The 10,896-nt window shown below is 46.5% G+C and overlaps 1 protein-coding gene across 3 annotated transcripts in view; it reads left to right on the forward strand.

The window, feature by feature from the left end:
• Positions 1–10,896, forward strand: part of LOC135217152 (peroxisomal N(1)-acetyl-spermine/spermidine oxidase-like) — a 128,753-nt gene that overhangs the window by 3,866 nt on the left and 113,991 nt on the right. The window contains exon 1 of one of the 3 annotated variants that reach the window (XM_064252864.1): positions 10,638–10,785. The exons of the other annotated variants lie outside the window; for them this stretch is intronic. The gene's annotated coding sequence lies outside the window, so the exon portion shown is untranslated. Of the gene's footprint in view, positions 1–10,637; positions 10,786–10,896 lie in introns of those variants that run through there. 3 annotated transcript variants of the gene reach the window in all.

Raw genomic sequence — 10,896 nt, forward strand, 5'->3', positions numbered from 1 at the left:
TAATGAATTAAGTATCCCTACAGATAGGCCTATGCTTGCTCTCTCTCTCTCTCTCTCTCTCTCTCTCTCTCTCTCTCTCTCTCTCTCTCTCTCTCTCTTAAAACACATTTGAACAAATATTATCACTCAATCTTTCGAAGTAAATATAATGAATTAAGTATCTCTACAGATAGGCCTATGCTTGCGCTCTCTCTCTCTCTCTCTCTCTCTCTCTCTCTCTCTCTCTCTCTCTCAACTTTGTTGAAACATTTGAAAAAAAAGGAAAAAAATATTGTCACTTAATCTCTCAAAGTAAATATAATGAATTAAGTATCTCTATCGATAGGCGTATGCTTGCGCGCTCTCTCTCTATCGTTATAATATTTCATTCTTTACTGTATTGTTCCTCACGATTTCCACAAGTACTGACCAAATTTTAAAACACTATCTCTCATTGTTTAAGATCCGTCTTCAATTACGCATGAATGTTACGTCAGTTTAGTGTCAAACATTACTTATAAATAAGGTTTCACAGTAGGTTTTAAAAAAGGATGATCGATGTTCTACCCTGAACTGACGTTACCAAACCAACATTAACGAAAAATATAGAGCCTGTTTCTACATTCAAGTATAATTATTAAAGAACATCTACAGAATCTTTATGGTGTAAAGTTAATGGAAATCTAAAAAGCAAAAAACGCTACGATTTTGAAGCTCCGCCCCCTTTCTTGAGTTGCCAGGTGTGGCATTATTGAACACTATATGTCCGAAGATTTAAAAAAACTGTATCTTAACATTCCTTGCCGAGTGTACATAAAGCATCCTTTATTTTGTTATGACTACCGGTTTCGAAGTAACTGTCTCCATCATCAGGTCTATACAAATACGCAAAGAGAGAAAAAATTAAAAATCACTAAGTTACAATTGATCATTAGAATGAAGTAATGTTACACAAAGGTTACATTGTATATATATATATATATATATATATATATATATATATATTATATATATATATATATATATATATAAGGGTAATGTACAAGCATATAAAAAGGAAAGGAAGCAATATTAAAAGAAGTAAATACCTGCATCATGAAGGCATACAAACATACACACTAATGAATTAAAAACACAGCATCTCCGTGGACCTCTCGTTGTTCCTGAGGGAAGGTTTCACCTTAAAAGTGTAGAGACTTTCTACTATTGCCAGCTCCTCCATGGGGGCCGCTCGACTAGAGAGAATGGAAAATGATTCTAACCTAAGAGGGTGATCACTATTTTATGCGCGATCCCATATGGCACCTAATAGTGGTTTTGCTGAAAGTCTGTTTGTCCTAACCGATCTTCCTAAATGTTCAAACCACCGTACACGTGCTTGGCGTTTTGTTTTTCCCACGTAAACTGCATTACAGCAATTGCACTCGTATTTATAAACAACATGAGACTGCAGTTCTGGGGGTACGATATATTTGTACTTGAACAAACCACCAATAGATACTTAGGCTTCAACATTACCCTAACATTAACTTGGGGATAAAATTCTCTTTAAAATCTTGGTAGTTTATTTTTAACAGAAAAACTCTTATTACCATAGAAAAACATAGTAAAATACAGCATTGCTTTATTGGCTTTTGAAATGGAAACTTTCGAAAACAATAACTTTTCTAGCTGTTTACCAACATATGTATCTATGAAAGCAATATTAAAACCGTTTTTTTAAAAGCATTTCTTTTATAAACTGAAATTGTGAATGAAGACTAAAATAACTTGAACAAATGTGTCACGAGTGTGCAGACTAAATTGCGTTTATAAACTATAGGGATGAATGAAGAAAATTTAGTTGTGAGTCCTGTAAATGTTGGTTTCCTGTAAACTGATGTTGAAAAGTGTTATCGCTGTGTTTACTTACGAGCACGTCAAGGAAAGCTAAAGCGTTATTGTTCTCTACTTCTGAAGTAAATTCAATATTTTGGTGTTTTGAGTTGAAATAATCAAGAAAGAGGGGAACATGTTCTTCGGATCTAAAAATTAAAAATGTATCATCTACATACATAACGTCGGTAGGGGACAATGATACTTTATCTTTCCTGGACGTGCTCTTGCGGTGGCGGGGTGGGCTAAAGCTTCACTGCCAGTCCTGGAATTGAAGATGTCGATGGTTCGTGCCCGTCGGCCGGCAATTCTATTATCGCCTAAAAAAAATTCCCCTTCGGTTAAACATATATGAAAATATATTAATTCCGAGGTAGAGCGAAATAGATATTAAAGGACATATATCTATATATATATATATATATATATATCTATATCTATATATATATATATATGAAATCTAAACATACCTCCATCCTCCAAAATCATTTGGGGCACTCTGACCTTATCCGGGTCTGCAAGGGTTCAGAATTTTTTTTTTTTTTTTTGGGGGGTTTTGTTTTCCTGAAATTCCCAATTCCTCATTCCGAGGACTAAAAAATAAAAATAAAGATTATCGCTATGTTCGCCTCCTGCCTTCCTTCCTTCCTTCTTCCTTTTCATCATCATTTTCTTATTAGCAACTCTCTTGTTTGCACTTCATTATCGTATTCCGAAATTTCAAGCTACGAGCCAAAGTCAATATTTCCACTCGAATCTCGTCTTCATAATGTCTCTCTCTCTCTCTCTCTCTCTCTCTCTCTCTCTCTCTCTCTTCGCAATTTGTCTGAATTTGGCTATGTTTCCCTTTCCTAGACGGTCAAGGTTAATTTTCTCTCTCTCTCTCTCTCTCTCTCTCTCTCTCTCTCTCTCTTCTCCTCTCTCTCTCTCTCTCATCTTTGCAATTTGTCTAGGTTTCAATATACTTATGGATATGTTTCCCTTTCCTGGACGGTCAAGGTTAATTTTCTCTCTCTCTCTCTCTCTCTCTCTCTCTCATCACACACACACACACACACACACACACACACACACACATGTAAAATGGGAATTAATCATATTTCATCCTTTATAAACGCTGACACGTTTCCGTAATATTGTTCTAGATGAGAGAGAGAGAGAGAGAGAGAGAGAGAGAGAGAGAGAGAGAGAGAGGAGAGAATCCATGGAGGAGCAAAAAATTAATGGAGGATAAAGATCAGCGAGACCCATCGGCCTATAATCATCGCCAATTAAGGATAAGTTTCAATCTCTCGTCTTATTTAGGCTTAATATTTCATTACCTTTCCATAGTTAGGTCATTCAGGAGAAATATTTATAGTAACCAATCCTTTTCGTGTAGAAACGCATCTTAGATCATGTAACCATGACTGTTCTAGCTTTGTTGTGGTGGAGAAACTCATTAAGAAAAACAAGAAGAAGATAACGGCTCAGACTCAGATCTTCTTCTTCTTCTTCTTTTTCTAGTCGTGCGCCGAGAAATGGCGTTTTTACTCCTGATACAGCAATAAACAAGGAGGGGAAAACGTCAGGCCCCTCGAATGCAGCTCAGGGCGCAATTCGGCGGAGGGCCAGAGACACATAATAAACTCGGGCACATCGGAAGGAGACGTTTCCCCGCAGATTAGAAAACAATAAACTCTCGCCGCGCGTAACGGCAAACTCGCCTTAAGTTCTCTCCGACAATAACGACGATACACGAACGGCGGAAGGAAATGCGGAAATTGCGACGCCCCAGATGACTCCCCAGATGACACTGAATGGGGGGGGGGGCAGCGGGGAGGTGGTGGCGAATTAAATAAAATCTAGGACCTGGGTCCCCAAATGAAACGGAGAGGTCGGGGAAAATGAGAGCGGCTTCTGTCTGGCCAAAATGAACGCGACCGTTGGAGGCCCTGAGAGAACCGACACAATGGTTCGGGATCTCTGGATGGCCAAGTAAATATTATGATAATTGGAAGGGGGTGGGTTTCTCACTGTCTCTAGGAGGGCGGGGAGAGACAAAGACGACAGAGTGAAATCTTCTTATAGGTGATTCTTTGCTTGTTTACGATTCAGTCGCAGACAAACTAACAAAAACAAGAAAAGGAAAGGAGGTAACACTTTCCCAAAAATATTTTCAATCAGAGGTCCTCGGGTCGATTGTTTCTCGAGCGGTAACAATTGGATTTTCTTATTGCAAAGGGAGATGGCAACCACCTGAGAGAGAGAGAGAGAGAGAGAGAGAGAGAGAGAGAGGAGAGAGAGAGGCGAGAGAGAGAGAGAGAGAGAGAGAGAGAGGAGAGAGAGAGAGAGAGAGAGAGAGAGAGTTTGTGTAAGCTATCGTGTAATACAAAAAGTAAAACAAAGCATACATGGAAGAAAGTACAAGAAAATCAACATAATTAATTCTTGCTTATAGCATTTCCTTCCATGTATGGCGTCACACTTGTATTCTGTAGGCATTATTGATTGTAAGAAAGGGTGTGTCTCAAAAAAATGTATCTTTCACTTTTTAGTATTTCATCATTTTTAGTGTTTTTGACAGAAATTGTAACCGATTTATGATTGTAGCTAACGAAATTGACATTCTGTCGAGCATAAGAAGGTTTGAAAAAATCCACAGAGTTATTAACTTATCCTACCGAGTCAAAGAAGAATTAAAAATCTGTAGAATTATTAACCTTTTTTAGAGTTGTTAACATTCGTACAAATCTGAGGGAGAGGTCACTCTAGGGTCATTAGAGGTCACTGCTGACTTACTAATAATTTAAGGTTGTATTATCACCAGAATTGAGTAACCATGCAAATGAAAATTAACCTTGACCGTTCAGAACAAGGAGGAAGATTTAGGCCAATATGTTAACTGAAGCTCAGAGAAGGTCATGAAGACGAGAGAGAGAGAGAGAGAGAGAGAGAGAGAGAGAGAGAGAGAACTCGAGCCAGTTGTTCATTTCTTATACAGTGTTAATGTGCCAGCTGAACTCCCCTGAGGGCTTTGCTGATCCTACACAACTAGTCCTTAGGGAATTGTGGTGTCTGGCATCTCAAAGCGGTTTAGACCGAGACCTCAATAAGAGAGACTTGGTCTAGACCTAGCGGTACTACGCTCAGGCCAAAGACCTTCATGGTGTTAACCACAGACTGAGATGAGTGGTCGTCTTATCTCTCTTCTCTCTCTCTCTCTCTCTCTCTCTCTCTCTCTCAACACACACACAAACACACACACACATGCACACACACAAACACCAAAAATTTAAAGAAGAGCACAAGTGAACCTCTTTGACCTAGACCTAAGTCGGCTCCCAACACACACACAGACACACACACACAAACCCAGATAAGCTGAGAACAACGAGGTTATAAGCTGTTTGATTATGTGTCGTGTAAAGGACGAGGACATATGCCGGACGCTGACAAAAAGGTGAATAAATAAAAGGATCTAATACAAGTTTCCCATGTCCTGAAGAAGAAGAAGAAGAAAAAGAAGTAAATATTTACGGTCAGCGAGTTTTCCTTCCCATTCTATTGTAAGGACAACGCCTTATCGCAATTTCCTCTGTATATAATTCTACAATCGCGTTGTTCTTACTTCCCTCCTCGAGAGCGTTCAGCGGGCTTTCCGTCAATGTATATATCTTATAAAATCATATTTTATGTACTTTTATATTCTAAGTTATATGTATCGCAAGAAACACAAATCGGCTCTCGCCGACCCACTTTTACTCTCTCGTGGGTCGGATACCACATTTCCGCCCAAATGCTGTATATTTGAATTTAATCTTAAACAACATAATAAAGATCAGTACGCTTCTACCTGCCTCTTTGTTTTCACACCTCACAACTGGTGACCTCCCGGTTTGGACGGTGACCCAAGCGGTTTTGGTTCAGCCATTAAGGGACCAACTACCGCCGCTCACCTTCAGAGATCTTTAGCAGACTCACACGGCGCCTCAGTTTAGATCTCTGAAAGCTCCTACCATGGAAAAAACCAACGCCTCTAACGGACTAAATACGGCGCACCTTCCCAAGGTGTGTTCAGGCGTTCCTCAAACGGTTTGGCCCGCCATTTACGACCCCTGTCGACCGTTTCGTGAGAGTGGACAATGGACGCAGACAGTTCCGCGCGAGAGACCCAGGCCTCCTCTGCCTCAACGACAGTCTCGCACACAGCTGCCGCTCAAGCTGTGAAATTGCCCCCCTTCACAACAGCGAACCCAACCACCTGGTTCATCCGAGCTGAAGGGCAATTCCGGGTCGAGGACTCACGGACAAGTTACTGAAGGATGACCTCATCATGTCAGTCCTCCTGGCAGAGGTATTCGACCGAATAACCCCCTGGCTGACCGGTCGAGCACAGACCGAACCTGTAACACTCAACGAATTAAAGACAAGACTCTCGACAGCTTACTCCACACCCATAGCTGAGAAAGCCGCCCGCGCCCTCGACCTATTTACTAACCCGATGCGAGGCGCCGACCCACAGGATGCCTGGGACACAGTGATGGGCCTCCTCCACCTGCCCAAAGTAGGTCTCGATGGGAAGAAAAAGGAAATCTGCCTGAGCCGCAAAATATTCCTGTAGGAACTTGAGGTAGATGTCCGAGGACAGCTAACGGACGCATACCCCCTCCCCGACGATGAACTATTGGAGAAAGCTAAAAAGCTGACACTGTCGATCAAAGCCTGCAAGGCTCGCCGCTCCCCGATCCTCCGTGTGCCTAGCCGCAGAGAAGGGAGAAGAAGAAGAAGACGACCCAACGCAAGAGATCGGCGCCGTGACCCAGAGGAAGTCCTCCCACACGCAGTGGGGCGAAAACTCCTGGTGCCACTACCACCGGAGGTTCGGAAGACACTCCAGGAGATGCGAAAGCACCTGCACCTTCCAGCAGCCAAAAAACGGTGACGGCAGACAAAACCAAAGTCGCTCGTGGCAGCGGCCTCTTCGGAACCACACGCTGTAGGGTTTTATGTCCGCAACGCGATCTCCGGCCAGAGGATGCTGGTGGACACCGGGGCGATGCACTCGATATTCCCGCCGTCAGGAAAAGACCGCAGCCGCAGGCCTGACAACCCAACCGCCCTCGTCGCCGCAAACGGGACCCCCATCCATTCCTACGGCACGAAGTCCCTCGAGATATCCATCTTAGGGCGCAACTACGTCTGGAATTTCACCATCGTAGTCGTCAGGATTCCACTACTGGGGGCGGATTTCCTGGCGCATAACGGCCTCCTGGTTGACGTGGGTAGCAAACACCTCCTCGACACGGGGACATGCCGTTCCCTACCGCTTGCAGTGGGCCCAGGCGCCCCCACAATTTGCACCATCGCCCCCCACAAGTACGGCAACCTCCTGCAGGAATTCCCCGAAGTTTTCAAACCGGAACTTCGTCAGGTGGTGGGGATGCTGCCAAAGCATGGAATATTCCACCACATCACCACCACGGGGCCCCCGACGCACGCAATGTTCCGACGACTCCCTCTGGGCCGCCTTCAGGATGCAAAAAGGGTGTTCTCGGAAATGGAATGAATGGGTATCTGCCGGAAAGCGTCAAGCCCTTGGGCTTCGCCCCTACACATGGTATGGAAGCCTGGCGGCACCTGGAGGCCCTGTGGAGACTACAGTAGACTCAACCTTGCTACAATCCCCGATCACTACCCCTCGCCAAACATGCAGGATTTGACCGGGGCCCTTCATGGAGCAAAAATCTTCACAAAAATGAACCTTTTAAAATCTTATTTTCAGGTTCTGGTGCATCCCGAGGATGTTCCCAAGACCGCCATCATCACGCCCTTTGGCTCCTACGTCTTCCATTACTCCACCTCCAGCCTGAGAAACGCAGGGGCCACCTTCCAGCGCCTGATGGACAGCATCCTGGGGGACCTGCCCTTCTGCGTCTGCTACGTCGACGATATTTTAATCTTTTCCAGGTCCCCAGAGGAGCATCTACACCATGTCCGAGTGGTTCTGAAACGCCTGCAGAAAAACGGGCTGGTCATCCGATTCAGTCATCCGATTCGACAAGTGCACCTTCGGCGCCGAGAGGGTGGACTTCCTCGGACACGAGATCTCCGCAGCAGGCGTGAGCCCCATGGCCTCGAAGGTGGATGCAGTGCAGAAGTTTCCGACCCCAACTACGGTCAAGTCCCTGCAAGAATACATCGGGATGGTAAATTACTGCCGCCGGTTCATCCACGTCGTCACCCGCACCATGTCCCCTCTAACACAGGTCCTGAAGGGGAAACCAAAAAGCCTCACGTGGGAAGCAGAACAAGCGCAGGCCTTCCACGACACGAAGATGGCCCTCACCAGAGCCGCAACCTTGTCCCACTAGGACCCTACTGCGCCCTTACGCCTCGCCACTGACGCCAGCAACGTCACCTGTGGGGCCGTCCTCGAGCAGATGGTCCAGGGCGGGTCCCAGCCGCTCGCCTTAAACTGTCACCCACCAAGACGAGATACAGCACATTCGACCGCGAGCTCCTGGCGGTGTACCAAGCAGTGCGCCACTTCTGCTACCTCCTCGAGGGCACCCCCTTCACTATCAGGACAGACCACCACCCCTTGGTGCACGCCTTCACCAAGGTGGGCGACGCCTGGTCAGTAAGACAACAGAGGCACCTGGCAGCCATCGCTGAGTTCGGCTGCACCATCCATTATGTTCCCGGCGAGAAGAACCCCGAGACTGAGGCCCTCTCGAGGATAGAGATCAACGCCGTGCACCTCGGGATCGATTACGAAGACCTCGCCGGAGAACAGGCCGCTGACCCGGAGACTGCCGCATATCGCACAGCTATCATCGCCCTCAAGTGGGAGGATGTGCCCTTCGGACCCGCAGGCACGACGCTCCTCTGCGACATCAGCACGGGTCACCCACGCCCGCTGATTCCAGCTTCCCGCAGGAGAGCCATATTCGACGTCATACATGGACTCTCACACCCCTCGGCCCAGACGACGATGCACCTCCTGACGGAGAAGTTCGTCTGGCACGGAATTCGGAAGGACTCCCTCAAGTGGGCCAGGACTTGCGTTCCCTGCCAAACAAGTAAAGTAAGTCGGCACACAGAGTCGGGCGTGGGGGAATTCCCGCAGCCGAAACGAAGATTCAGCCACATTCACGTAGACGTCGTGGGTCCCCTGCCCCTGTTGGAAGGCGCCAGATACCTCCTGATGATAATCGATTGCTCCACCAGATGGCCTGAGGCGACACCGATGTTGGAGGCAACCACCAAAGCATGCGCCAAAGCCCTTCTCGCCAGCTGGATCAGTCGATTTGGAGTGCCGGATGAGATCACGACGGACTGCGGACCCGTTTTCCTGTCGGAGTTGTGGACCGCCCTGGCCCGCCTGATGAGGACATCGCTACACGCCACCACCGCCTACAACCCAGCGGCTAACGGCATGGTGGAGAGGGTCCACCGATTGCTCAAGGCTTCCCTAATGGCACACTGCACCGGCGAGGATTGGAAGAGCCGACTACCATGGGTCCTCCTTGGCCTCCGGACCGCCCCTCGGGCAAACGGCGAAGCATCACCTGCGGAGAAGGTATACGGGGAACCATTGACAGTCCCAGGCAAGTTCTTCCCGACCAACGCTAACGACCCAGATGTCTCCATCACCAGACTTCGGGAATCCGCCGGAAAATTCACGCCCTGCATCAAGACCTTCTCTGACAGAACCAAACACTTCCTTCCGAAGGCCCCATCGTCCTGCAAACACGTCTTCATCAGGGACGACGCCCGCCGCCCGCCACTAACGAGACCCTACCGAGGCCCCTTCCGCGTCCTCCGGCGCACCGACAAGGCGTACTTCATATCCATAAATGGCCGGGAGGACTGGGTCATGATCGACCAACTGAAACCAGCTTTCTTTATGGACGAAGAGTACGCCGTCGCGGATCCCATAGGGCGCCTCACTCTTCCTCGGAAAGAAGCAACTCATTGATCGCCAAACCACCCATTCGTAGCCGCGGCCGCCCTTGGAAGACGGTCGAACCCCCCGAGGGTCACCTCAGGGGAGGCATCCCGTCCCCTAAAATCCCCGAGGACTCCGAGGCTGAGGATCTACCACAGCAGGTGGTCTCACGCACCCGAGGCCGCCTCCACCGGCCCGCTCACTTCCGCGAGTAGCGATCAGAAGCACTAAAAATTACCCAACAATTACACCCTAATTATTGTCTTGGGGGGGGGGAGTATTTGTAAGGACAACGCCTTATCGCAATTTTCTCTGTATATAATTCTACAATTGCGTTGTTCTTACTTCCTTCCTCGAGAGCGTTCAGCAGGCTTTCCGCCAATGTATATATCTTATAAGATCATATTTTATGTACTTTTATATTCTAAGTTATATGTCTCGCAAGAAACACAAATCGGCTCCCGCCGACCCACTTATACTCTCTCGCGGGTCGGATACCACATTTCCGCCCGCATGCTGTATATTTGAATTTCCATACCTGTAATAATACGGGCTGCTCTACGAGCAAGAGCCCGTGCTGGCACAAGGCCAGCTTAATTCTAAACAACAACACATAACAAAGATCAGTACGCTTCTACCTGCCTCTTTGTTCACACCTCACACTATCAAAATTCGTATGATAAAACTTTACCAAGTCATCTCGAAAAGCAACAGAGGCTGATAGAAGTTAGCAAAAAGGCAAAAAAGGAATAAAAATTAAACTAAAGTGACAGCTAGGAAACAGACGGAGAAATCTGGTTGATTTAGCATATCACCACAAACTTTTCCCAACAGGATACCTATATGATATTGAAGATATTATCGTTATTATTCCCAGACGCGTTCTTGGAAGTTAATGTCGAATGTCTTTTGAGCAGTCACGAAACCTCAGGGTTACTTTTGTGTGGCATCTCCTCGGTTGAGATAAGTTCCTGCCGGCTAAGTAGCAGCAAAGTTCCGTAAGTAATTATCGATATCATTTTAACGACGAGTAGTCACCGTAGAAACAATACTCAAGTCATATGTAGTAATAGGCATTTTTTTTTATTCCTAATGTTTAATGAGTAAGT

Source organism: Macrobrachium nipponense, chromosome 7, assembly GCF_015104395.2.
Source record: "Macrobrachium nipponense isolate FS-2020 chromosome 7, ASM1510439v2, whole genome shotgun sequence".
Lineage (NCBI taxonomy): Eukaryota > Metazoa > Arthropoda > Malacostraca > Decapoda > Palaemonidae > Macrobrachium > Macrobrachium nipponense.